Here is a 27,655-nt window from a genome sequence, read left to right on the forward strand (position 1 = left end):
TTTTTTTTTTTTTTTGGTTGCAGCCATCATTGTTGTTTTTGGCGGGTCCGGGCTGGGGATTCAAACCCGCTATGCTAGGTGTACGTGGCTGACGCCTTAGCAGGTTGAGCCACAGGTGCCGAGCCACACAAATTTTCATTCTGCTGAAATACAGTCCATGCTGTCTGGCTAAATGTTAAGGGATTTATCATCTGCCTCTGTATGAGGTGCTGTGTGTCTGTGTGTATGTGTCCGTGCAGAGTTCTCCTATGGCTCTGGACAATACTAATATACCATTGCAACACTGTATCTATTAAGGTAAATTAAAACATATTTCCCCTCTTATCTGTCTTTGCTCTTTATTTGTTAGGTATATCTTTCCTGATATCAAATTATTTTGATGTGATAATTTCACAGCTTCTGTACATGAAAATTAGAGTGGAGTTATGCTGCACCTAGCATAAAAATAACAAAACTCTATTCAGGAAGAAAAATGAATGGCCCAGTGTCTTCCTTTTATTTATTTTAACCAGTGGCCATATTTTTTACACTGAAATTAGAAGGGAAATGCTAGTATTGAACAAAGTAGTTTAACTAACCCTTATTCACTGTAATTTTAACTTTGACATTCACTTGCACAGACATGCTCAAACCCTTATAAATAATTTCTATACGAATTAAATATTTCAGTCATCCAAGAAGATGCATTGCAGTGCAATTCTGCCTTTGAAATGGTAACAGTTCATGTTTTCTATATTGCGAAGCCTATTCTTACATAAAGGAATTTATGCCTTCATTTTCTATGGAGGTTGCATGGCGTTTGATCCACAGTGACAGGGAAAAATGATCCCAGAATATCTGCAGTATATTTTGCTGAATGTTAAAAGCAGTTTCAGATGTGTTTCATTTCTGACCTTGCAAAATGCTTTCTTGCTTATGCAATGCTTTATACATCAAAACCACAAACTGCTATGAGGGCTTCAGCTGCGTGCACAGGATAAATCTGAGAAAACAAATGTGCAGGTCAGTTTCACTCGATCATTTTTCTTCTATTATTTCATGACATGGAGATTGCATGATATGTTATTACATTTTAAATGTGGTACCAGACATCATAATGCTGATTCATTTCATGTTAATGATTCTTAGTATATAGTGCTGAAAACATTTGTTCAAGTTGTCAAATTAGCTAAAGTTTCTGATCAGATTTACAAGATATTATTTATGTTATTGTCATCAGCTCATCATAATTCAACATCTGTGTTGGTAGTATATTATTCGAGTGGAAAATTCATATATCTAAATGTTATAAACCCAAGTATAATTTTGAGATACTAAGCTTTTAATATTTGGACATTTGATATATTCGGATACTCATTTTGAAATAAAATTGAGAACTCTAAACAGAAAAGTTTTAGATTATCTTTGAAACTTATAGAAAACAGAAAAGTGGCTCGGCGCCTGTGGCTCAAGTGGCTAAGTCACCAGCCACATACACCTAAGGTGGCGGGTTTGAATCCAGCCCAGGCCCGCCAAACATCAATGATGGCTGTAACCAAATATATATATATATACATATTTATGTGTACACATATATACACATATATATGTGTACATATATATATATCCAGGCATTGTGGCAGTCACCTGTGATCCCAGCTACCAGGGAGGCAGAGGCAGGAGACTCGCTTGAGCCCAGGAGTTGGAGGTTGCTGTGACCTGTGAAACCATGGCACTCTACCCAGGGGGACAGCTTGAGGCTCTGTCTCTAAATAAATAAATAAATAAATAATAAACAGAAAAGTAATGAAATAGAATCAGAGGAACTTGTTGCAAAAGAAATATAGTTTTCTAAGTCAAACCAAATTTAAATAAATATTTTTAGAGGTTTCTATGCCTAATATTATAAAGTATATTATTCAGTATGTGGTCAACTCTGATCTGAGGATGACAGATTAGGTCATCAATTCTGGGTCAATTTTGACCTGAAGAGGGTAGGTGACACGTGCTTTCTTAATTTTTAATCATTATTTCAGAGTAGATTTAGTAAAATTTTCTACAAAATAAAAAAAAGCAACTCTGCAGTATTTTTTGAAATATATATATAAAACACATATATATGTATATATATACATATATATATATATATATATTTCACGTAGTCGCAGAATCACAATTCACACACAAGAGTTTTAACATGCCATGTAATAAAAAGAAAACTGGTAGTCCCCCTTCGCAATGATGAATTAAATTTAGACTAGGAATTTGCTCTTCTACTTTAAAAAGAAACATGTTCAATTTAAATGAAGAAAAATAACCTCAAAATCAGTTATAGCCTAGGTTGTAAAAATCGTGAAGAATTAAAAATGCAGGTTGAAACTTTGTGAAAGGGCGGCGCCTATGGCTCAAGGAGTAGGGTGCTTGCCCCACATACCGGAGGTGGTGGGTTCAAACCCAGCCCTGGCCAAAAACTGTAACAACAACAACAAGAAACTTTGTGAAAAACACCGATGCAAGTGAGTGATTTTTATTTTACTCAATCACTGTACACAGTGCACTGCGGTATTTGTTTGGGGAATATATTTAACACAATATCGCCTTAACAGTTTCAGTGATCTGGATCATAAACGTGGTCACCAGAGATGAAGGCAGGAAATAAAGAAACATTGTGAAAACTGGTATGCCGAGTCCCTTGCCTCCCTGGGACCTCAGAGTCTTTACCGACGTTTAGATGAAAATGCCACAGATCTGGGTAATTATGTGTGCACAGGGAACGTTACCCAAGTTTAATGCGCACAATTACTTTGACTATTTTTTCAACCTGGAATCCCCAAGAAAACAACTATAAATTCTTATGACAGAAATGCCTCCAGATAGAAAGGTTTATATTTTAGGTATCAAAGTTTTCCACTAAATCGTATGCGTTCTGTTTGCAATTGAAAACTATATTATGTTCTAAATTTGTTTTCCTTTTTTAGAGATGGGGTCTTGCTCAGGCTGGTCTCGAACTCCTGAACTCAAGCAATCCACTCCCTAAAAGAGTTCAGAAAAGGAAAAATAAACTATGTTTATTTAAAGTATTGTTCCATGGAACTTTTTATTTTTTAATCCCAATTGAAACTACTGTTTTCTATTCAGATTCAGTATACAAATAGTTACCGATATTTACCACTACAAGTAATATCTATGTGATGTGTATATCTTATTTAAAATACTACTACCATGTGTAACAAATTACCTAAATGTCGAGCTTGTATGTCTCCAATAGTATTAAGATTTTCATTCTCATTTTTATTTCATTCTTCTACTTAGAAAAAATGTATTTCAAATCTAATGAAATCCCATTTTAAAAATTCTAAGTGTACAAATTATTTCAGCAAGATATTCAAATAATAATAATAATAATAATTCATTATATATTTTCTCTTTCCATAACAAACTTCTTTATGGAGGAAACATTTTCAAACTTATTGGTCTTTTCTCTGGACCAACAGATGTGCGCCCTTTTATTTTTTAAGAGAAAATATATTTTTGGCAGAAAAACACTAAAAATATCACAGCAACAACAAACATGTGGAACACAACTTTTATTTTCTTTTAATAAATTAAACCTATATATAGAAAAGTAGAATGATAACTCCCTGTTCCTGAGGACACAAAACTATCACATATCACATCTGATAAATCGTAATGAATCGTACTTACATTGATTGAGAGAAGCAACACTGTTCTGTTTATTAAATATAGAGGTAAATAATTTCAGTTTATGTAAGAATAATTTTGACTAGAAATTCTTTTATTTTCTTCTTGTATATCAAATGATTGTTACATGTGATTGATGAGCAAGTGGTCTCCAAAAAAAAAAAAAAAAATTAAAAAGTAGGAAGGAATTGAATACCTATCCTCAAAACACATACCTGTTCATTTAGATGTTGTTAATGTTCCTATTTATAAATATATTTTATATGTGTACAGAATGGAAATCAAAATGAAGGTAAAATAACTTGAAATATAATTTGTAATATTTTATTCCTCCAAGAAGTATATGATCTTGTGCATGCTCAAGCTTATATGGCTCTTCTCTAGAGACCAATTTTAGGGAATCAAAACATCCATCAGAAAACACTGGGTATTTGTGACCACTAACTGTGCTGACTCAGTTTGAATTGTGGAAGAGAAGACAGATTTTATTCATCTTTTGCAACCAAATTTAGTCTTCAGAAAAGTTCATTATCTTAGAAAAAGTATATAATTGCAATTTTCTGTGATTGATTGCTGCAGATCAATTATGGTGGAGCTTATAAACTATACTTGATTTGTGCAATAATTACAAACTATACTTGATTTGTGCAATAATTATCACTAGAAATATAAATTAAAACACAATGAGCTCTCTACTTATGAGAAGGGATGGCTATCATATAACACACTGGAAAAAATGTGTAACTGTTTTGATCAGAAAGAATAATTTCTCTAATGTATTGAGTTGACCATAAAATAAAATATATCAATATTCCTTCTTATTTTTCTGTATAAGAGTTTTTAACATAAGCTATTAAATTGAATTATCACATAACATTATAAACCAGGTGTTAACGTTGAGAATTAACTTTTTAACCTATGAGATATGATATAGATGCTAAAAGTACTGATTCCAAATATGACTTGATTCCAATGTTTCCATTTGTTATTAGAAATTACACAATAATTCGTATCTCTTAATTAAATGTATATAACTGAGAGTTTAAAATATTAGTTTAGAAAGAGAACATGCTGGCTAAATTACCAGGTCCTCAGAGTCAAGCTGGTTTGGGGTCTGGTGCTAAGTGTTGCAGGTGCAAGAACAAATTTTATTTTATCTGTCATCTCAGGAAATGGCTGTATGTCCCTCAGTAATGCCACCATCCTGACCCAAGAGGCAAATATTGGTCAGATTACTCTCAGTATGCATTTGATTTACTTCTGAAAATATTATATACATTGGACCATATGTTAGTGCTTTTGTGGAAAAGGCGTTCGGGCTTTCACTCATCATAAGTATTTGAGATTCATGTATATTATTTATAATTTTTATTTTCTAAGTACTAATACATAGTATGAATGTACTGCAGTTTGTTTCATCAATTTGTTTGTTGATGGACACTTGTTTATTTGATTTGTCCTATTCTGGAAGCTAAAAGCACCAGTAGGGTCATGCTCTCTAAAGCTCTAGGAAGAGACACGGTTTATGTTTTGCTCTTAACTTCTGGTGTTGTTGACGTTGCTAACTACCCTTCCTGTTACTTGGCTTCTTATGAACATTGCTGAAAATCTCTCCCTGTATTTGGGTATCTCCATTCTCTTCTTCTAAGGACACCACTCAGTTTGGGTTAGAGCCTACCCTAATGAAATCATCTTATTCACATGGGTAAAAATCATACTTTATATTTAACTTTACAAAAATGGGAACTGAGGGTTAGGAATTCATCAGCTCTTTTGAGGGGAAACACTACAACCTGTAATAACTGACTTCTATAGAATCTTAATTTAGTCTGTTTTATGTATAATAGCCTGGCACTGGTATTACTTTCAGGTTACTGATATAATATTTGGGTTATGGTAGTTATTTATTGACATAGAGCATTAATGATAGACAGCTGATTCCCCTAGTCAATAAGCAAAAAAATGCTAAGAAGATATTTGAAATGAATATAAAATATGTATTTTACTTAGCTTACACTAGTATTTCTTTTAAATTTTCATATGTGTTATAATTCAATAACTCAGTAATTTTATAGAAAACCTTAGATTTCATGTTATAATTTAAATAGTGATAGTTTGGCAGTGGCAACCCTGTATTACCTCACTGAAACCATCAATTGAAAGTAGTAAGGAATGGAAATATTCAGACAATAATACGATCAATCTCCAATTTTCTATTTTTCTAAAACATTCCATATAGCTTCTTAAATTAACTCATTCTCCTATATTATCTGCCTTCTGCTCATAAGTCTATGTGTTTTTTTTTTATCTCAGTCATACCCCTTTGTGCTCTTTTAATATCAGAATAAATTAATAAAGTCATTATAATAAAACTATGTGAACCCCAGGTCTGGAAAGAAGAAGATCTTGGTGTATTAATATTTACAAACCCCTTATTGTTTATTTCAGAGTCAGATAGTTCTCTTTGTTAAGTCCATACTCAATAAAGTAATAGTGACTTGCATTATGATACCCTAAAATTACAAGACCCGCAAATCTATCAATAGATGTGGTACATCCTTAAATAAAATGTACTTCTTCACAATCGTAAATGATTTATCAGTATATGGTAAATCATTTGTATATAGTTAAATTTATTCACTAGTTGATTCCTAGTGTCTACCCATGTACATCCATATTATTTCATTTTCAGTAATATTTAGCTATTACATTTTAAAAAATGGCATATGTATTCTGAACAAAATGTTCTGTCTTTGGCAGAATGTAATTGTGGCAATTCATGATTTCCTAGAAATCCTTACAATTTTTGCATTATTGTATTTATTTTAATGATGTTTCCTTTCATTCCACAGGCTAATGTTACGTGGGGTACAGAATGTACCATTGTGGTATGATATAAAAAAAAATGGCTTTACGATCAGACAGTGCGAATTTTTCCTATTTCACCTTAATATAGCTACATTGCATCTGAGCTTCAGCTTTCTTCTGTACAATAGGAATTAGTATCACGTGCTCTATGTCACTATTACAGTGTTCTATGGAATCTCACTCCAACCCACAGGACCTTACGGTCTTTGTTATTTTCTCTTTCTTCTGTATTTTTATCTATTGTTCTACACTAATTTTTTACTTAAGATACACAAGATCCTTTTCTTACCAGTCTAAGAAAACAAATTTTCAAAAAAGAGAACTTCATTTACTCCCTCAGCCTTCCAACCTATCTCAAAGTCGTCCTATTTGAAACAAAGTAAGCAAACAAAAAGTCATGTGTAGAATTTTGACTTTTATAGTACCCTTTGCTCTTAGACTCACATCATTAGAGCTTTTTGTCCCACAAGAAGTGTCCAAACTATTTTGTTTTTTTCTCCATCACTCATTGGAAGAACAAGTTGTCTTAGGGACCACATTAAATACACAAACGTTAGCTAAGGAAAGCTGATTAGCAAAACAACAGCAACAATAAAGAAGTTCCTGTATACTCTCTTGACAGCACAGTAAATAAAATACTCACAAAATCAGCACGCAGCTGGGTGGGGGCAGGTTGGACACCGCAGACTAAGCCATCTCTCATTCTGTTCCCATTAAAATTACTGCCAATGACTTCTCATTTCTGAACTTACTAAACCTGTCTGTAACTGTCTGTGTTTGAATTTGGTTTAAAAGTCTCTACTTGGGCCCCCTTCTTCATTTTAGGTGGTCTTCAGACTCCTTTGCTAGCCTGCTTTTCTCTGTACATTATTTGATCATCACTGATTCTCAGGACTTTACTTTTGATTCAGTTCACTTCGGAAAATAGAGTAGGAAGCTTATCTCCTTTTGGTTTTCCCCAATATCTACTTAGAAAAATTTCCAACATTTTGGAAAAAAAAAGGAAAAATGGTGTAGTTAACACCTATTAAAATCTCCAAAGAAATTAATAATTTCTCCCCCTCTATCTCTCTCTCTTTCTCTATCTCTCCCCCATCTTTCTCTATCTCATGTGCCAGCAAGTGGCCAATATCATAAAACACCTCCTCTAAAGATTTTAGCATAAATCTTCTACCAATAAGACACATTCTCATGTGTACTAACCTTCCAAGTCTGCCATAATAAAAATACCATGGAATGGGAGGCAGGTATAGAACACAAATGTCTTAATCCTGTAATTGGGTAAATGAGGTGAAGGCTATGTTGATTAGTAGGATGTAAGCACTTCGATTTGTACAAATAGTCAACACATTGAATCTCATAATGGCATAAATGTATTTATGACCTATGTACAAATGACTTAATAATAATAATAAAGACAATGTGATATATGCAAGTATTAAAAAAAAAAAAAAAACAGAAGTTTACTTTCCACAGTTCTGAGGGCCAGAAGTCCAACTCGAAATGCCAGCATGTTTGGTTTCCTCTGAGGCTTCTCCTCTCTGTTTATAGACACCACCTCTGGCTGTGTCTTCACAAAGCTTTTCCTCTCTGTATGTGTGTATCCCTGGGTCTCTTCTTCTTTGTTCTTGTTTTGCTTTTAATTAACCCATAATTTTTGTGCATGTTTATGGGGTATAGTATGTTGTTTCAAGACATATATAGTGTCATAATCGAGTCAGGGTAATTAGCATATCTACCAGCTCAAATACTTGCCAGTTCTCTTTGTACAAGAGAGCCTTCAAAATCCTCGAGTGTAGATATCATGAGGAATACAGCACCCTGCTGTTGATTGTAGGTGCTCCACCACGCAACAGAGCAACCAAACCTACTCCTATCCAACTGTGAGATTGTATCATTGGCCAACTTCTTCCATCCTCCCTCTGTCCCTACCTCTTCCTATAAGGACTCTAGTCCTATTGAAATAGATTACCAACCTATAGCCTCAATTAACCTCAGGTATGTCCCTAAAAGTCCTATCTCCAAATCATTCAGAAGTTAGAGGTTCAACCTATATATTTTGAGGAACATAATTCAGTTCCTAACAAAACCAGCATTCCAACCCAAGATAACAGAAATTCTGTGTCACTAAACATTCAATTTATATTTCCACAATTGTCCTCAAAGACATTTTTACAGTTGCTGTTTCTATGACTCAAGATCCAATCAAAATTCGCATTATAATTAGTTGATTCATATCTTTATTCTCTTTTAACGAAGAAAACTCCTGTTTATGTTTTTCTCTTTTATTTTTCTTTGTTTATCTATTCTTAGTTCAGGCCATCACGTTGTATGAGGACACACATCTTTGATGTGTCTGAGTGGTTCCTCATGGTCGGATTCTGGTTCCATGTTCTTTGGAAGGCGTGCTTCACAGACAAACGTGCTCCTTCTTGCCTGTTAGTTTGTTCTACTGTTACTGGTTGTCTTCATGTTAAAATTTTGCACATTTTCTTCAAAATATGTGAAAACTGCCTCGTTTATTACCCATATGATAAATACTCCCACGTCTACATCTGAAAATCAAATCTTAAGTTGCTCTTTTGTAACATGTAATAGAATGGCCTTGTACATGCAAATATCTAAAACCTAAATCTCTGCCAGTCCAAAATAAACAAATTATTCTTTCCTTCCAACTCCTGGACATGTTGTGAACCTTGTTCTGTTTTTATTAATTAGTTTGTCTTTACTAATTGTACCATATAACATCCAAAACACAATGACAGAAATCTTCCAGCTCACGCTCTCATAGAGTAATTTGCTTAATCTTGCATTTACCTCTAAATATGCCTCATATATGTCTTCCTTCCTTTATTTCCATTGTATAAATTGAAACCATACCTTTGTTTCTTATACTAGGGCAATAGTGTACCTTAATTTGTAATCTTTATTTCTTACCTTTTAAAATTCAAATTGTTACCAAACAGAAATTTTATGAATTACCAAACTTATCATACTCTTATCTTGCAAAAAACGTTCTCTAATGTGTTAGGTCAAGGTTCTCCACAAGGAGAAAGCTGATAGATGGATAAAAAGAGATTCATTTTGAGAGAATGGCTCACTTAATTAGGAATCCAGAGAAGTATTATATTCTAACCATCTGACATCTGCAAGCTGGAAACCCAGAAAAGACGGTAGTGTTGTTAGAGTACAAACTCAAACACTTGAGAATCAGGGGAGCCAATAATGTAAGTAATAGCCCAAATCAAAGTCCTTAGAACCAAGTGTATACAAATATCCCCCACTCTGTCATAAGAATGCAATTTCTATATGTTTCTAAAGCCTTATTTTTTAGTTACAAATATTTAAAATTTTTAAAAGATTAGACCTCTTTTATTTTGTTTTCATAGAATACATAGTTCATTGTTCAATAATGAATTATTTCAGATAGTAAAATTTATTTACCTAACCTCTCTTTATTTTATAGTATTAAATTTGGTTCATGTCTTCTTTTGATGTGTTACATAGACAATTAAAACAGGCACATTTCCAAATGCCAGTTTTACATGGTCTAATGAAGAGCAACATTATGTTTTTAAAATCAGCATGATAAAACATGGCAACAAATTTGTGTTACATTGATATATGCAGTGTCAGAGTAGTCTCTTTTATATTTAACTCCTATCTGAATTTCCCTTTTAAGGGCTATCATCTGCAGCTAATAATTATTTGCTAAGGCAATCATGTAATAATTATGTTAATATTTACATTTTTCATCTTGACATAATTTTAAAGCACTTTATGGTTAAGATTCTTTGAAGGACTCAATATGCAAACTAGTAAATAGGTCAAGAACATCAGTATCATCATTGGAAACATTTACTATTTCATTGAGTGTTTATAGTTTAGTTGTAGCAATTAAGTTGAAGTATTAGCATCTCTACAGTTATCATTAACTCTTTTAAATCATCCGAAAAAGCTGTGATATTAAATTAAAATAATAATAAAACTGTTATGAAGTATTATTTTAATTTATTGCTTTCTGAGCATTCTTGCATTGCTCTTAATTTTGTAGATTAAAAAAAAAGTTTTAATGACTACTTCTGCATCAGTACAATTGATATACAAGTAGTAAACAATAAAAGAACTCTCTGCAATATGGTTTTCACATACAGTGTATGATTTTGTCACTAAATGGGCAATAAAAAATATGAATATTTTTGAAACATAACAGAGAAATATAATAAGATATACCCATAGTATTTTTTCATTTTTTTTTTATATTTAAAGAAGAATGTAAATTTAAAGAGTGACTTCTCTGAACATCATTAATGTATTCCTCTGTATAGTGGCATAAAAGCCCTATTTAACATTTATTATGTGGAATTACTTCTCTCTCCATAGAGGAATGAGTTAGTTTGACCAAAATGTTATAAAATTTTTATAGATTTTCAGAACTGAGAGAATATTTCATGTGGAACTTTGTGTACTGAATTTGTATACTAAAGTCATTTTTGAGTCATGCAATTTTAAAACCTTACTTCAGTTTTGTTTAGCATTGAATGGAGTTTTACTTTAATAAATTATAGAAATTCAATTAAAAAAAGGAAAACTGTTGGCTATCCTTTTCATTCAAACAGAAAGTAGAAACAATCCAATGTTCTCTTCTAAGGAAAGACCATATAATGCTGGGTATGTAGAATAGGGGATGGTGACATTCCATGGAGCCTTGTGATTTCTGTGGCCCCTACACCCATAGTGCATCACTGTGGCCCCTTCTCCCATAGTGCATCACTGCCGCATCATCGTGGCCCTTTCTGCCCATAGTGCATCACCTCAGCATTACTGTGGGTTATTCATACAGAACACGCACACCAATTAACTTGATAATTCATCCATTCTTTGCTGTTTTCTTTTAAATAGAATATTCAAATAAGTAATTAAAAATTGTAATGAATAAAGAACATGGTGAAATGATAATTTATTTATTTACCAATCAGCTGAATTTCTCTAGGTTTCTCTCTGATCCTGTGTTTTCCTTTCTTACGCTGATTATCAGTAAGGTGAATTTTATGTCTGTAATTCTTTTGCTTTTCATTATATCCTTTGAAAAATATGTACCTGAAATCCACTTTTTTGATTTTTGAAATTCATATAGATAAATTAATACATGTATAATTGGCTTTTCCACCTAAGAATATTCAAGTTGACATGAAGCTGAATTTTATTTGCATATAGTGTTATGTTGTAAAACATGCCACATTTAAACAATGCATTACATTGCATGGACAAAATCCCTGATATGCTAGACATGTTACTAATTGTCTTCTGATCTTGGTGGATGTATATAAGGGTCTCTCTGGAGTAAATGCCAAGAGTAAATTTTCTAAATAATATCATTTTTTTGCAAAGTACAAGTAGAGGTATTCATATCCATCATTTGTATATAGGTGGGCCATTCTGCAACTTGGCTAAATTTTGATAATAACCTGCTTTTTTTTCTTTTATTGGTTGGCAAACGACTAAGGATTATCATTTACTATTATTTTATGACATAGTTATTTCCTCTATTATGAGGTGCTTGGTCATAATTTTTGCAACTTTACTTCTAGGGGTTTCTACATGTCTATTTTTTCTTGTGTGAAATGCTTAGTGATCAAATAAAAGTTGTATTTGTTGAAAATACTATCTATGCTACATAGCTTGACTTCACTTATTAGTAAAAGGCTACTAACTACCCAATCTAAATAACAATGGTATTTTCTAAACTATATCTGATAAACAAGGTGGAAACAGAAAATATATTCTTTAGTTAATAGAAAAATCATTTTGACCTCATACCTGACAGAAACTGGGGATCCCCACCATTCTAGATATCACACTCTGAGAAGTGCTGTCGAAAGCAATTGTCTATGTCATATTTTCTCCGCCTTATATTCAATGCAAACATATCATACAGAAGAACAACATAAAATATGATATAACTTGGGAAACAGTTTCAATGAATTATTTTGAAAATACCTTTATTATTAATGTTAAAATCGTAATTATGCCTTACCTGGGCTCTCATTATTATCTTCCTCCAACATCGTAAAAACACCTGGAAGGGAACTAGCCTAGCTATTGCTCTGTGAGCCCTTGATGCCAAGGGTACTAAATCATTGTCATTTAAGAATATAATTAGCACATCTCACTAGCTAATGAAGATGATGACCATTAAAATCCTTTACCAATTTATAGTTCTCCCTTTATCACAATCTAACCACAATGCCATTTCAGGGTAATAACAAAATTGGTTCACAAATGACCCCTGCACTAATGAACAAGTAGTACTTTGTATCAAGGAGCAAAGGATTATTTATTCATGGCACTCCTAATTATATTATGTAGTGAAGTTGTATTGCTGATGAGCTTCTGATGTTATTCAGTCAGTGACATATGAATTATCACTTTTATGTTGGGATTACAAAGCGAAACCACATAGAACATATGTACTTTTCTTCAGCAATCCTTAAAGAATACTTACATTAAATTGCCACATTCCAAGTGTTTAAAAGTAAAGGATAAGTAATAGTTCATACAAATAGACTGTAAAAGCATTTCATAAGTAATATGCTCTCATTTTTAATTTAGAGATGTTCTACCTTTTAAAACTTCTTATTTTATTTTACTAAGAATTCATATTCTTTTTTTAAATGTAAAGTACATATTTATGATTATATAAAATAATAAATTCTGGATATTAGCATTCTCAAAACTATAGTATATAATAGTTTTAAAAAATTGAGGATTTTGCTTCCTTCATGTTTACATGGATAGAGCTGGAAAATGTTCTTCTTAGCAAAGTATCTCAAGAATGGAAGAAAAAGTACCCAATGTACACAGCCCTATTATGAAACTAATTTATAGCTTTCATATGAAAGCTATAACCTAATTATAGCCTAAGAATATGGGGAGGGGGCAGGGGGGGCTGGATGGGTAGAGGGAGGGTGATTGGAGGGATCACCTCTATGGTTTATCTTATAACGGTACAAGTGAATCTTTCTAAAAGTAGAATATAAACGTCTTAATACAATAAGTAAATGACATGAAGTCTATGTTAACGAGTTTGATGAAAATATTTCAAATTGTATATGAAAATGCCACACTGTACCCCATGATTGCATTAATGTACACAGCTATGATTTAATAAAAAAATAAATGAATAAAAAAATAAAATGAAATGAAATTTGTACAGCAAAAATAAAAAAAATTGAGGATTACTGAAATAATGCATTCCTATTTAGCTATTTAAACCAGAAAGTAATTCAATGATTCTAAATATTTTAAGGGTGGATGTTTTAGTTATCTATTGATGTAGGGCAAATTAGCCCAAACTTAATCAGTTAATAAAACATGCATTTATCTCATAGTTTTTATGAATCAGGCTACAAAGACTGAGTTAACAAGTTCTCACAAGACTGAACAGTGTTTGGGCAAAGGTTATCATCTCATCTGAATGTCAAGGTATTCTCCAAGGTCATTCAATTTGTTAAAGGAATTTAGGTTTTTGTAGTTGTTGTGCCATGTTCTGCATGTTCTTTCTGGTTATCAACCAGATGTCTCTTTTGGCTTCAAGAACTCTTTAAGTCTTAATAAACAATATCTAACTTCTACAGAGCCAATAGGAGAACCAGCCTACAATGACAGAGTGTTATATCAGATACTCAAAGACAGACTAGACTAGTGGCTCTCAACCTGTGGGTTGCGACCTATTAACAACAACAAAAATACATCGGCATATCAGATATTTACATTATGATTCATAACAGTAGCAAAATCATAGTGATGAAGTAGCAATGAAAATAATTTTATGGTTGGGGGTCACCACAACACAAAGAACAGAGAACCACTGGACTAGACTATCCCATGATATTTTAAAGTTTGGTCCACACTTGAGGTAACATGATTACATGGTGCCTGTACAGTAAGAGATGGGAATATGGTAACCATAGGATTAGAAGTTTTTATTCCCTTCTGAAATGCAACATATGCTTACCCCTTTTAGGATTATCCAAAGTCCCATCCCATTACAACACAAACTCAAAATCCAGAATCTCATCCATATCTCATCAACTTAAATTCTAAAATCTAAATCAAGCCCAGGTGTATATCAGAAGCCTAAACATAATCCAGTAAGTAGAGCTCCTTGGGCACAACTCTCCATCCATGAACCCATAAAAATCAAGTGACAAGTTACTGGTTCACAGCATTTTCATTTTACATTGGTGGGGCAGGTATAGGATAATGCTTATAAAAAATATGGTTCAAAACAGGAAAATGGAAGATAAACAGGAATAACTGGCCCATTACAGTTGTGAAATGTTGAATGTTCTTAATTGAGTTTCCAGGCCTGGATAAAAGGCTGATGACTCTTAGTCAAGAAAATTTGTGAACTCTTAATTTCTGAAAGTGACTTAGCTTGACTAATTATTCTTATTTTTTTTTTTTTTTGATATTTGTAAGATTGTGAGTAGAGTTTTGCAGTCACAACCTCTACCTTTTTTAATTTTTGGCAGGCATATTTTGCATTCTGGAGAGGCCAATAATTTTCAAAATCGAGTTCTTGTTTTTTCTCTTTTTTTATTTCTTTATCAATCTCTCTTTCTTCCTTCACATTTTCTTATAAACATGAAGGAGAAACCAGGCAACATTCTTGGCAGTCAGCTTTATAGTTGAACCTTTAACAACATGGGACTTAGGGATGCTGACTCTCCATGTAGTTGAAAATTTATGTATAAATTCTGACTCTCTAAGAACTTAACTACTAATAACCTACTTTGACAAAATGTCTTACAGATAACATGGAACAGTAGACTAATACATTTTAATGTATATATATACATATATAATGTACTATATTCTTACAATAAATTAAAACAGAGAAAATAAAATGTTATTAAGAGAATCATCCAAAAGAATGCCAGGAGTTGTGTTATGTCATGCGTGTAAATCTCAACACTTTGGGAGGCTGAAGAAGAATGACCACTTGAGGCCAGCAATTTGATATCTTCTAGGCAATGTGGTGACACCTCCTCTTTCCAAAAAATATAAAGCGTATCTGAGCACGGTGGTTTATGCCCATGGTCCCAACTATTTGGGAACCTGTGGAAGGAGGGTCATTTGAGTCTAGGATTTTGAAGTTGCAGTGGTCATGATGATTTCACTGTACTCTATCCAGGCAACTGAGCAACACCCGGTCTCAAAACAGAAAAACAAAATCATACAGAAGATAAAAAAAATTACTATTCATTAGTGCAAATGTATCATTACTGGAATTTATATCCTCGCTATCCTTATGGTAAGTAGTCTGAAGAAGAAGAGGAAGAGGAGGAGCCCATGTGGTTCAAACCCATGTTGTCCAACCATTAACTACACACCCACTTTCATCAATTAAAATCTCTAACTCCCACATAAATGCCAATCTGTCTTCCTTTTTCTGTTTTTCAGTAACATCCCTCACTTTCTTCTGAATACTCCCTGATAGTATCTTCCATATTCATTTTTCTAACAATTTGTTCAAGGAGATTTAGACTTTCGTGTGCTTCTTAAAATTCTTTCCACTTCCACCAACTTTCTGGCTCCAACAATGCTATAAAAATTATCTATCTATCTATCTAAATATATATGCTTGTGCTGGTGCAATAAATACATATATGTATGAATTGTATATATATAATGTTCAAGTACCACAATCTTTATTAGTTTCTGCTGTTAATACATTAATAATACCTCAAGTAATACATTATCAATACCTCTAAATTCCCATTAGTGAAGAGTTTGGAAATAGTTTATCTAGTTTCTCTTCTCTGGTTTTCAGAAGCCAAAAATTTTAAAAAATGACTAGCACTTTACCTTATATGAATCCTAGGGTCAAATACATCTGGAATTTACTTTGATTACTAACTGACTTCTTCTGAGATCTTTGGGTGAAAAACCTATAGCCAGCTTGTTGCTATAGCTTCAGAATTAGAATGTTTTAGTACTCTCCATGTATGATAGTAGTGATATTGGGCATAAAGTTTGTAACAATAGTAATTACTAAGTTTAATATCATAGGAATTTGCATTATATTGAAATTTAATTAAATTGCATTAAAGTAATTAAAATGATTTTTAAATTTAAAAATTAAAATTATACGTATAAAAGGCATTATACATTTGATCATTAATTATTTGGTTTCATATAATGTTAGATATATAGAGCATGGAATATCCAAATTTATGTGCAGTTTTAATTTACCAAAACCTATCACTGGGCTGTGGTGGCTCACACCTATAATCCTAGCACTCTGAAAGAACAAGGCAGTTGAATTTCCTGAGCTTGGAAATTCAGCCTGAGCAAGAGGGAGACCCTATCTCTACTAAAAATAGCAAAACTAGCCAAGCAATGTGGCAGGGGCTTGTAATTTCAGTTGCTTGGGAGGCTGAGGGAAGAGAATCACTTGAACCCAAGAGTTTGAGGTTGCTGTGAGCTGTGATGCCAGGGTCCTCAACCCCAGGGTGACTGAGTGAGAGAGCCTCTGTCTTAAAAAAAAAAGAAAGAAACCTATATTCACATTGTGGATTTATTGTTTACATTATTTAAATGCAGTTAGAAACATAGTTAAAAAATTAAATGAATGAATATTTGTAGGAATAGCTTTGAAAGGAATTTGTGCGGGATGAGGTCAGGACTTTGGAAGAATAGCTTAGTTCAAGCGAGATCTTCAAATACATTTTATTCCTTATAGAAACTTAAAGGAAAGTTGTGAATTTTAAAAATAAAAAGAGATAATCACTTTAATTTGGCCCTGCTCTCAGAAACACAATTAAAAAATCATAACAAAGGATTCTACCATTGTTTTATCATATGCCTCAAAAAATTATATTTTTTGTTGGTATTTATGGACAATCTGTAAATAGTTTTTGTGACTGTATAATAAGCCTATAAATTGGGGGAATGAATTGAAATGAAGTAAAATGCATAATTACATGGATAATTTTGAAGCAGTGAATGATATAAGTGAGAAAACATTTTTATACAACAGCATGTGTATTTTCTGACATGTCCCTCACTAATTAGCAGTGTACTTCATTGTTCCAGGAGCTTTTTTATTTTGAAATATGTTCCTTCTGTGCCTTGCATGTCGAAGACCTTCATCATAAGAAGGTACAAAATTTCGGCTCGGCGACTGTGGCTCAAGTAGCTAAGGTGCCAGCCACATACACCTGAGCTGGCAGGTTCGAATCCAGCTGGGGTCCGCCAAACAACAATAACGGCTGCAACCAAAAAATAGCCGGGTGTTGTGGCAGGCACCTGTGGTTCCAGCTACTTGAGAGGCAGAGGCAGGAGACTCGTTTGAGTCCAGGAGTTAGAGCTTGCTGTGAGCTATGATGCCACAGCACTCTACCCAGCGGGACAGCTTGAGGCTCTGTCTCAAAAAAAAAAAAAAAAATAAGAAGGTACAGGATTTCATTGAATGCTTTTTCTGAATCTATTGAGGTGATCATAGGATCTTTGTTTTCTTCTTATTTATGTGATAAATCACGTTTATTGGTTTGCATATGTTGAACCATCCTTGCTTCCTTCCCTGGGATGAAACCCACTTGTTCAAGGTTAATTATCTTTTTAACGTGTGGTTTAATTTAGTTTGAGCATATTTTGTTGAATATTTTTGCATATACATTCATAAGGAATACTTGCCTATATTATTTTTATTTATGCACCTTCCTGGCTTTGATATCAAGGTGATACTGTGATACTGGCTTTGTGAAATGAGTTAGGGAGCTTTCCCTCCTCAATATTTTTTACCATTTCCAGAATAATGGATACCAGTTCTTCTTTGTCTGGTAGAATTTGTGACTCTGTGTGAAATGGTGCTTTGTTTTTGAGGGGAAATTTGTGTATTACTGTTTTATCTCAGTCCTTGGTCTGTTCAGGATTTCTCTTCTGATTTAGGGATGGGAGGTTATATATTTCCAAACATTGATACATTTTCCCCAGGCTCTCTACTCTGTGTACCCAAGAGTTTTCATACTAGTCACAAAAGATACTTTGCATTTCTGTGAAAGCAGTTGTAATGTTTTCTTTTTCATTATGATTTAGTTCATGTGTGTTACATCTCTTCTATTTCTGGTTAATGTAGCCAGTGGTCTATCAAGTTTGTTTATCTTTTCAAAGAACAAAGTATTGTCTTTGTTGTTGTCGATACATGTGTATTTGTGGTTCTATTTTGTTTAGTTCTACTGTGAACTTTGTTATTTCTTTTCTACTGGTAGCTTTTCATTTCTGGAAATAAAAAAAAAAATTCATGTAGGGAAATACAAAGCAGTGGATAGTTTTAAACAAGTATGTATTGAAATTGTGTCACAATTATAGTCAGAGGTGTACATTAGGCTTTACATGTGGGAGAGGGTTGTGCCACTTATATGCTAGTTATGCTAAGGATCAAATAATTAGCTCTATGCTCATTGTCTTATTTCTAAGGGGTCCATGTTAACCTTAGCAGAAATTGTGAGCTATAGATAGATAGGTCCCTGTGTGCTCACAGGTAAGGTTCTGTTGATTTAAATATTCAAATATTTCAATTCTTAAAATTACTTCTTAGAAATCCTTGATGCGCCTCACTCCAAGTGCCCGCACCCTATGCTAGCAAAGAGTGATTCCAGGTCCTAATGACAAATCAGCTGAGCACTGTCTCATCACTGATTTCTGGAATAAACTTGGAAATCAGCTACTTCTTATTATTAGGAAGACCATTTTGCAAAAAGTCAGAATACATGGGCTAGGAATCCTGAAACTTCTGAGTCGTGTGTATTCTAATGGAATCTGAGACTCTTCTCAATAGGTAAAGACAACCAATCGATTGATCAATCAATAGAGAAATAGATCACCAAACTATTACTCAGTTCTTTGGTGATCATATTAAAATACAGAGTGCTTTGCAAAATATTCTCTGTCAGCTGCAACTTTTTTCTCCTAGATTAGGGGCCAAAGTTATCTAACCAGACATATGTACTTGGATTAACATCCCTACTTCTTAAGATCGTTTATTTTACTTTATAGCATAAAGGATGTTCTGACATTCAATATAGATTTATGTATTTGAATATGTATTTTTCTTTTCTCTCCCCCATCTTATCCCCGAAATGTCTGTACCATGGCAGCAGGGCTTTTCCTCTTTAGAACTGCTCGATTCCCACTACAAATAACTATGTTTGGCGCATAGTAGATAAGCAAGAAATAAAATATGCAAGATAAGATAAGATAATGAGCTGGGTGTGATGACATGGGTCTCTATGTAGTCCCAGCTGCTCTAAAGGCTGAGGTAGAGGTATTACTTAAGGCTGGGAGTTTAAGGTTGCTGTGAGTGATGATGACGCCACTGTGTGCACTCTAGCCCAGGTGACAGAGCGGAGACTCTCTGTCTCTCTCCCTCCACTGTCTCTGTCTCTCTCTGTCACACACACGCACGAATAATTCTATTGCCTTTTGCTCTGGGGTTCCGAAGGGTCTTTAGTATATACTCTCGTGTTAACATCTGCACTTAATTTTTCTCTTTGTTTCTTCTTCCTGACTTTTCTTGTTAACACTTCAATCCTACTGAAGTTATGTTATGTGCACTATAAGACCAAACTACACTTAATTTACCCAAATATCTAATTGTCACAATTTCAGAATAACATACTTTATATTGACTTAACAAAACTCCATTTATACATGTTTTACTTTAGTCTATATTGAACTTCGTTTCTTGATTTTCTGTTCTGATAGTTCATATTTTCTTGGTTTAAAAGTACATTAATTACCAAAATAATAATACATTTTATTTATTGGTTGTAACTTTCATAAATTTTTTTTGTGTTCTATATAACCACTACTAATACTTTATATTTTAATATTGACTAAATATAAAGAGAAAGAAAATGAAAATTTGAACTAAAGTTTCTATTTCAAAATGTTATGCCCTACAAAAGTCAACCAGCAGTACAAACCTTTCAAAATTTTACCTCTTCAAAAAATGTATTTGTTATCTAATCTCAATTATATTCAATATATTACATAACAAAATAAATATGTTTTAACTCTGCATAGATTTATGAAGTGTAAAATGATGACTAATTGTTTTCTTCTGCAGGATTCAACTACAACAATATATAAGAAGAGAAGACATCACCAACCATTCAGAAAGTGATTTATAAGGTACAATTTCTAATATCTGTTATATTTATAATGTTGAAAATGTCAAAATGATTGTCATTCTGTTTCTCTTAAAAGGCTTTCTATAGTCATACTGACATCTTTACATATTTGGCAGGGTACTTTTCTTATGTGTGTTCAAATCACTCTTTAATAAATATCTTATCTGTTATTTTCTCTAATGAACTATTAAACTTTTTCTGATAGGCATGTATTTCAAATAACATAGGACTAGCAAAGGGGCAGTGATGTTGTGACAACTTTTGTATGTTCCCAGATTTTCTTTAAAAGTACAAATGTAGAAATATATTGTTCTTGCCTCTTAACCATAATTTACCTCAGTAAATTTGTTTCATAGTTAAGGAATATTAAACAAAAGTCCTTATATTTGAATAAAAATTAATTATAATAGGTGTAGATATTGAAAGAGTAAATTGATGGTAGATACATTTCACTTTTACTATTGTGGTGAGTAATGATGTCTGGTATGTAATGGCTGTGCATAATAAAATCTGCTTGAGTATATGAATTTGTTATCAAAAGATGAAATATAAGAAAATGAGCAATGAGATCAAATACATTGTTTTAACTTAATTCATGTAAAGTACATTCTATCACGTAGATTCTATAAAACTGACTCATTTTTTAGGTTAATAAATGAGACAGTACACATTATCTTATTAAATCCTCATAATCTATGTAAGTGTAAAAGATTAAAATTATATTTCAAAGTACTATCTATTTATGAAATCAAAGTCTATTGTTTTATACATTGTGCTTGTTATTATTTTTGATAGTCAACTCTAAATATGGGTTTACTCTTTTGGTGACATGATAATAAGATGTTAAGAACTTTCTATTCGAATCTTCTGCCCATCCTTATTAGGATTTTTTTATTTTGTTCCCTACTGAGTTGTTGAAGCTCCTTATATATTCTGGTTATTAATGCCTTGTCATAGGTAGCTTGAAATTCTTTTCTCCCATTCTGTGGGTTGTGCCTTGATTTTGTTGATTATTTCCTCTGCTGTGCAGAAGCTTTTTAGCTGGATTTAATCTCATTTGTCAAATTTTACTTTGGTTACCTGTGCTTTGAAGTATTATTCAAGAAGTCTTTCCCCAGAAAATGTCCTGAAACTAATCCCTTGTGTTATCTTTTGGTGTTAATAGTTTCACAGATTGATGTCTTAGATACAATTTTCAGTCGATTTTGATTTTTTTAATATGACGAGAGATGTGGATCTAGTTTCATTCTTCCCCATATTATTAGTTATCAAAGAAATGGGAATCAAAACCACAGTGAAATGAAATCACATCCCAATTGAAACTGCTTTTATATAAAAATAAATGATAATAAATTCTAGTGAGGATTCTAATGGAGAAAAGAGAAGCCCTGGTACACTAGTGGTGTGAATGTAAGTTAGTGAAACCAGTACGAAGAACAGTATGGAGCTTTTCCAAAAACTAAAAATAGCACTAAAATAGGTCTTAGGGATGCCACTGCTGTGTATACATGTCCAGAGGACAGAAAATCAGTATATGAAAAAGATGTCTGAACCCCTGACATCTATTGTAGCAGTATTCACAATAGCCAGGATTTGGAATCACCTAGGTGTACATCAATGACTGGATAAAGGATCATGATATGTATACACAGTAGACTATTATATAGCCATGAAAAGGATGAGGTCCTGCCATGTGCAGAAACACAGATAGAATCAGAGAACATTATGCTAAGTGAAACAACCCAACCACAAAGACTCAGACCTCACAGGTTCCCATTTATATGTAGAAACTTAATATTAAAACAATGAATCTCATGGAGACAGCGAGTTGCCTCAGGGTTCCTAGAGGTTGACAAGAATAGCAGGGGGTACCATTTGATAATGGGAGCAAGAATATAGTTAGATGGTTGGGTAGCATAATCATAATTAATAGCATAACATATGAATGCCATCAATAAATTGGGGATTATAATTTTAAATAACTAAAAGAATGGAATTGGAATGTTCTTTTTTTTTTTTTTTGGAATGTTCTTACACAAATAAATTATTAATGTCTGAGATGATGCATACCCAAATTACCTTGATTTGATTTATCTACATTGCATGCTTATATCAAAACATCACATGTACCATATAAATGTGTGTAACTATTATTTCCCCATAATAAATAAATAAATATTAATAGGTACAGCAAAATTGTTCCCTAAAATAAAGCCATAGCAATTTACACTCCCGAAAAATGCAAGGCAACAGCAAAACAAATGCAAATGGTTTTCCCTTCAATTTAAATATAAAAGGAAGCACAGTTCTCAAGTGTAGTTACCATCCCCACTGTCTGTGTGTTTCCTCAGTCATCCTCAGAATACCCTAAACTTCATTACAAGGGAAATTCTTATTTATTTATTTATTTCTATTGAGTCATATACACTTAGATCATGAATACATTTATGCATATGTGGGGTACAATGTAATGATTTTTTTATACAATCTGATGTGCTTACATCAAACCAACCAACATAACTTTCGCCTCATTGACTATTTCTATTCTGCACTTGACAGATTTGACTTGTACCCTTGCAATTTTCACATAGGCTGAGAGTGTATTCCTGTTGCAAACGTGTTTTGTTTAAAATGTGTTTTTGGATACAGGAATACATGGGAGTAAAAACAAGAAAGAAAGGAAAACTGTGTTATGGAAGATCGTGTGGCATCCATGGTTAATCACTTTATTCTAGATAAGCACAGCTTATTAAACAACTTTTTCTCACAGGCATATGTCTCAGGTACCATATACCCAGCAAAGGGGCATTGACAACCTATCACTGGGAGCTACTCCCTCACTACAGGAAAAGCACAGTGGGCTTGTGATTGTATGTATGTTTACAGAAAAAATGACATTAATTTTTATGCCCTAGGATACAAATTAAAAAGTTCATAACTTTGACATTAAAATATTGTCCTAATTTATTATTAAACGATTTATAATGTTTAAATTTTACAGCACCATCCTTAAGACTGTAGGTAATTGTAGACAGAATTGTCCTAACCCTGAATTATTTGTTCTACATATTGGATCTAAGTTTCACAGCCCAACTGTAAAGCAGGTTATAAGACAACTTGCAGAAAATCACACATTTTATCGTACAAGGTAAGGCTTAGTTCTGCTTTTAATGTTAGCCCATGTTTCCATGGCTTTAGGTCACATTCACATAAATTTCTATACAATGTGATAAGGAAGGATATTATACTGCTCACCTGCTAAATTTAGTATGAATACATTGTCAGACTCCAAGTTATTGAAACATTTCTAAAAAGCAAAAAAGAGTGCTGGCAGAAGAGATTGTACACTGCCTCTGTAAGTTGAACCCTAACTACCTTTTATATTGATGCTATTATATTAAGGCTCATTTAAGATCTGGCTTTTCTAAATCATTCTTGAGATTCGATTATGAAATATATCTGAGGACTTAAATAGCAAGAAAATTAATGAGTATAGACAAACTTGGGATTAATGTCCATGAAAAAGGGAAATTTTGCTATTAACATTAGTGGGACTTATAATTTTCACTTCAATTTATACTCTTTTTTAAAAGAATATTGTTTAAAGCCAATGTCTCTTAAGTTAAGGATATAGTTTTAAATTTCAGAAGAATTTTCATGGTCTACTTCTCCTCTATAACCTGTAACAGTAATACTTTAACCAAAATTTTCTTCATAGATTTTTCAAAATAACACATATTCTATTTTTTAATTAGTAATTAATTTTGAACAAAAATATGCCCATTGATTTTTTTAATCAAGTAGAATCACAAACTGTGTTATAAAGTTATGAAATAGTTAATTATTGCTCCATAATTATTAAATTATCTCTTTTGATAGGCAGTCAAAGTAAACTATTTTTAAAAGAAATGATTATACGTAAATAATTTGTGCAGATTTACAGTCAAAACTTTATTCATACCATTTTCAATGGATTTTTTTATAATTCCTGGAAAATCACGCAATGATTGCTTGAATATCTTATTTATTATTTACCTACCTCTTTTCTAAAAAATACAGATGCTATTATATCTATTTTACATAGTTGATAGTAGAACAAAAAAAGATAATACATCTGCATACTTATTTTAGTGTACCTCAGGTATTTTCTGTTATTTCATTTTTTTCCATGTGTCTTTATTAATTAATTTCCCCTATATTATTACACAAAGTAATCAAGTAAATTATATAAATTTATGTATGGTAATATATAAAGATTGTGTAATTCTGTAGTCCCAAGTATTTATTTAGTCTATCCAGTAAGTGACTTGTTTTAGTATACTCATTTATTCCTCAGAATTACCCTCTGCTGTGTTTTTGGCTCCCTAGTTACTTGTACAGGTTGAGCAAAAGTTATAAGGATGCCCCCCATCCAGACAGTGTCCATTGTACTTGTGAGGTGTCATCCTCTCTTCCTGCCTGCTACAGTTTTTATTTCATTGTTTGGTATTCATTGAGAGTATAAATTATTAGGGGACACTGATTGCATTTGTTAGATAAAGTCTCTCTTATAATTGTGTCCTACCCCCAAGAGATATGGCATACACCATGCCTCCCCATCTACCTCCCTCCTCTCCTCTCCTCTCCTCTCCCCACTCCCTCATTCCCCTGCCCCACCACTTGTATTCATATTAAAATTAAGTACATAGGGAGTACATGCCCCCCTCCACCTCCCTCCTCTCCTCTCCCCACTTCCTCATTCCCCTGCCCCACCCCTTGTATTCATATTAGAATTAAATATATAGGGTATACATGCCCCCCCCATCTACCCCCCTCCTCTCCTCTCCTCTCCTCTCCCCACTCCCTCATTCCCCTGCCCCACCCCTTGTATTCATATTAGAATTAAGTGCATAGGGAGTACATGCCCCCCCATCCACCTCCCTCCTCTCCTCTCCTCTCCTCTCCCCACTCCCTCATTCCCCTGCCCCACCTCTTGCCTTCATATTAGAACTGAGTACATAGGATTCTTGCTTCTCCATTCTTATGATGCTTTACTGAGAAGAATGTGTTCCACCTCAATACAGGTTAATATAAAATGTAAAGTTTCGATATTTTTAGTTGGCTGAATAGTATTCCATGGTATACTTAAACCACAGCTTGCCAATCCATTCCTGGGTTGGTGGGCCTTTAGGCTGTTTCCACATTTTGACAATTGTAAATTGAGCTGTGATAAAACAGTCTAGTATAAATGTCATTATGATAAAAAGATATTGTTTTCTTCTGGGGAGATGCTCAGTAATGAGATTTTAGGATCAAATGGGAGGTCTAGTTTGAGTTCCTTGAGGATTCTCCCTACTTCCTTCCAAAAAGGTTGTATTAGTTTGCAGTTCCACCAGCCATGTAAAAGTGTTCCCTTCTCTCCACATCCGTGACAGCATCTGCAGCTTCGAGACTTTTTGATGAGAGCCATTCTCACTGGGGATAGTTGATATCTAAGGGAAGTTTGATTTGCATTTCTCTGATGATTAGGGGCAATGAGAATGTTTTCATATGTTTTCTTTTTACATTTGCATTGAGTTTTACTTCTATATGTGCACCCGACTATTGGTCAAAATGTTCCGATGTAGTATTAAGTGTGTGTGGTATTTGCCTTTCCATTCTTATAATACTGCCCTTAGAAGAATGGTTTTAAGTTCTATCCAGGTTATTACAAAAGATGCTAGATCACCATTTGCTATGGCTGTGTAGGACTACACAGTGTACATGCACCACATTTTATTAATCCATTCTTGTATTGGTGGGTACTCAGTGTGTTTCAACATCTTTCCAATTATGAATTGTGATACTATAAATATTTGAGGGCATATATATTTATTAAAAATGACTTGTTATTCTTTTGGCAAATAGTAGAATTCCTGGATCAAATGATAGGCCTACTTTTAGTTCATTGAAATTTCTCCATATGACTTTACACAGAGGCTATTCTAGTCAACAGTCTCACTAAGATTATATAAATTTTCCTTTCTCTTTGTATCTATTCCAGCATCTATTGTTTGGGACTATCTTTTAATATATATATAAAACCCATGCCTAGTGGAGTCTCATCATGGTTTTGATTTGCATTTTCCTGATGATTAGAGAAGTTAAACATTTTTTTATATGTTTATTAGCCATTACTCTATCTTTCTTTCAGAAAAGCGTCTGTTCATGTGTTTTGACAAGTTGTTATGGAGTTGTTTGATTTTTTCCTTGCTTATTTACTTGACTTCTTTGTAGATTCTGTTTATTAGCCCTTTATTAGATATATGGCATGCAAATATTTTCTCCATTCTGTAGGTTGTCCATTTTATCTGGATGGTGCCCCTGGCTGTGCAGAAGCCTTTTAATTTGATCAGGTTCCATATATTGTTGTTGTTGTTGTAATTGTTTTTAGGGCCTTCTATCAGCCTAGGAAAAGAACTCATAAATTCTTTTCCTAAGCTGACATTAACATCTTCTAGAACTTTTATAGTTCATACATTTGGCTTACGTCTAGAAAAGACTCTGAATAGTCGATGCAACCTGATGCAATAATAACAAATTGGGAGGCATCACTTTACCAGACTTCAAACTATACTGCAAAGTCATAGTAACCAAAACAGCATGATACAAAAAACAAAGACATAGGCCTGTTAGATCAGATATTCATAGGTCAGAATAGATATATGAAACCATCCTCATCTTGTCACCTGATGTTTGACAAAGCAGACAAAAACACACGTAGGGGAAATGAATGCCTATTCAATAAATGGTGCTGGGAACATTGGAGAGTCACATGCAGAGGACTGAAACAGGATGCACACCTCACAAAAATTAATTCACAAGGTTTTTCAACTCTTAGCCCCTCTTTTATTTTTGCGTATCAACTGAAAAACAAAAATTAATTA

The sequence above is a fragment of the Otolemur garnettii genome, unplaced genomic scaffold (assembly GCF_000181295.1).
Source record: "Otolemur garnettii isolate 467f Iridium unplaced genomic scaffold, OtoGar3 scaffold00033, whole genome shotgun sequence".
Taxonomy (NCBI): domain Eukaryota; kingdom Metazoa; phylum Chordata; class Mammalia; order Primates; family Galagidae; genus Otolemur; species Otolemur garnettii.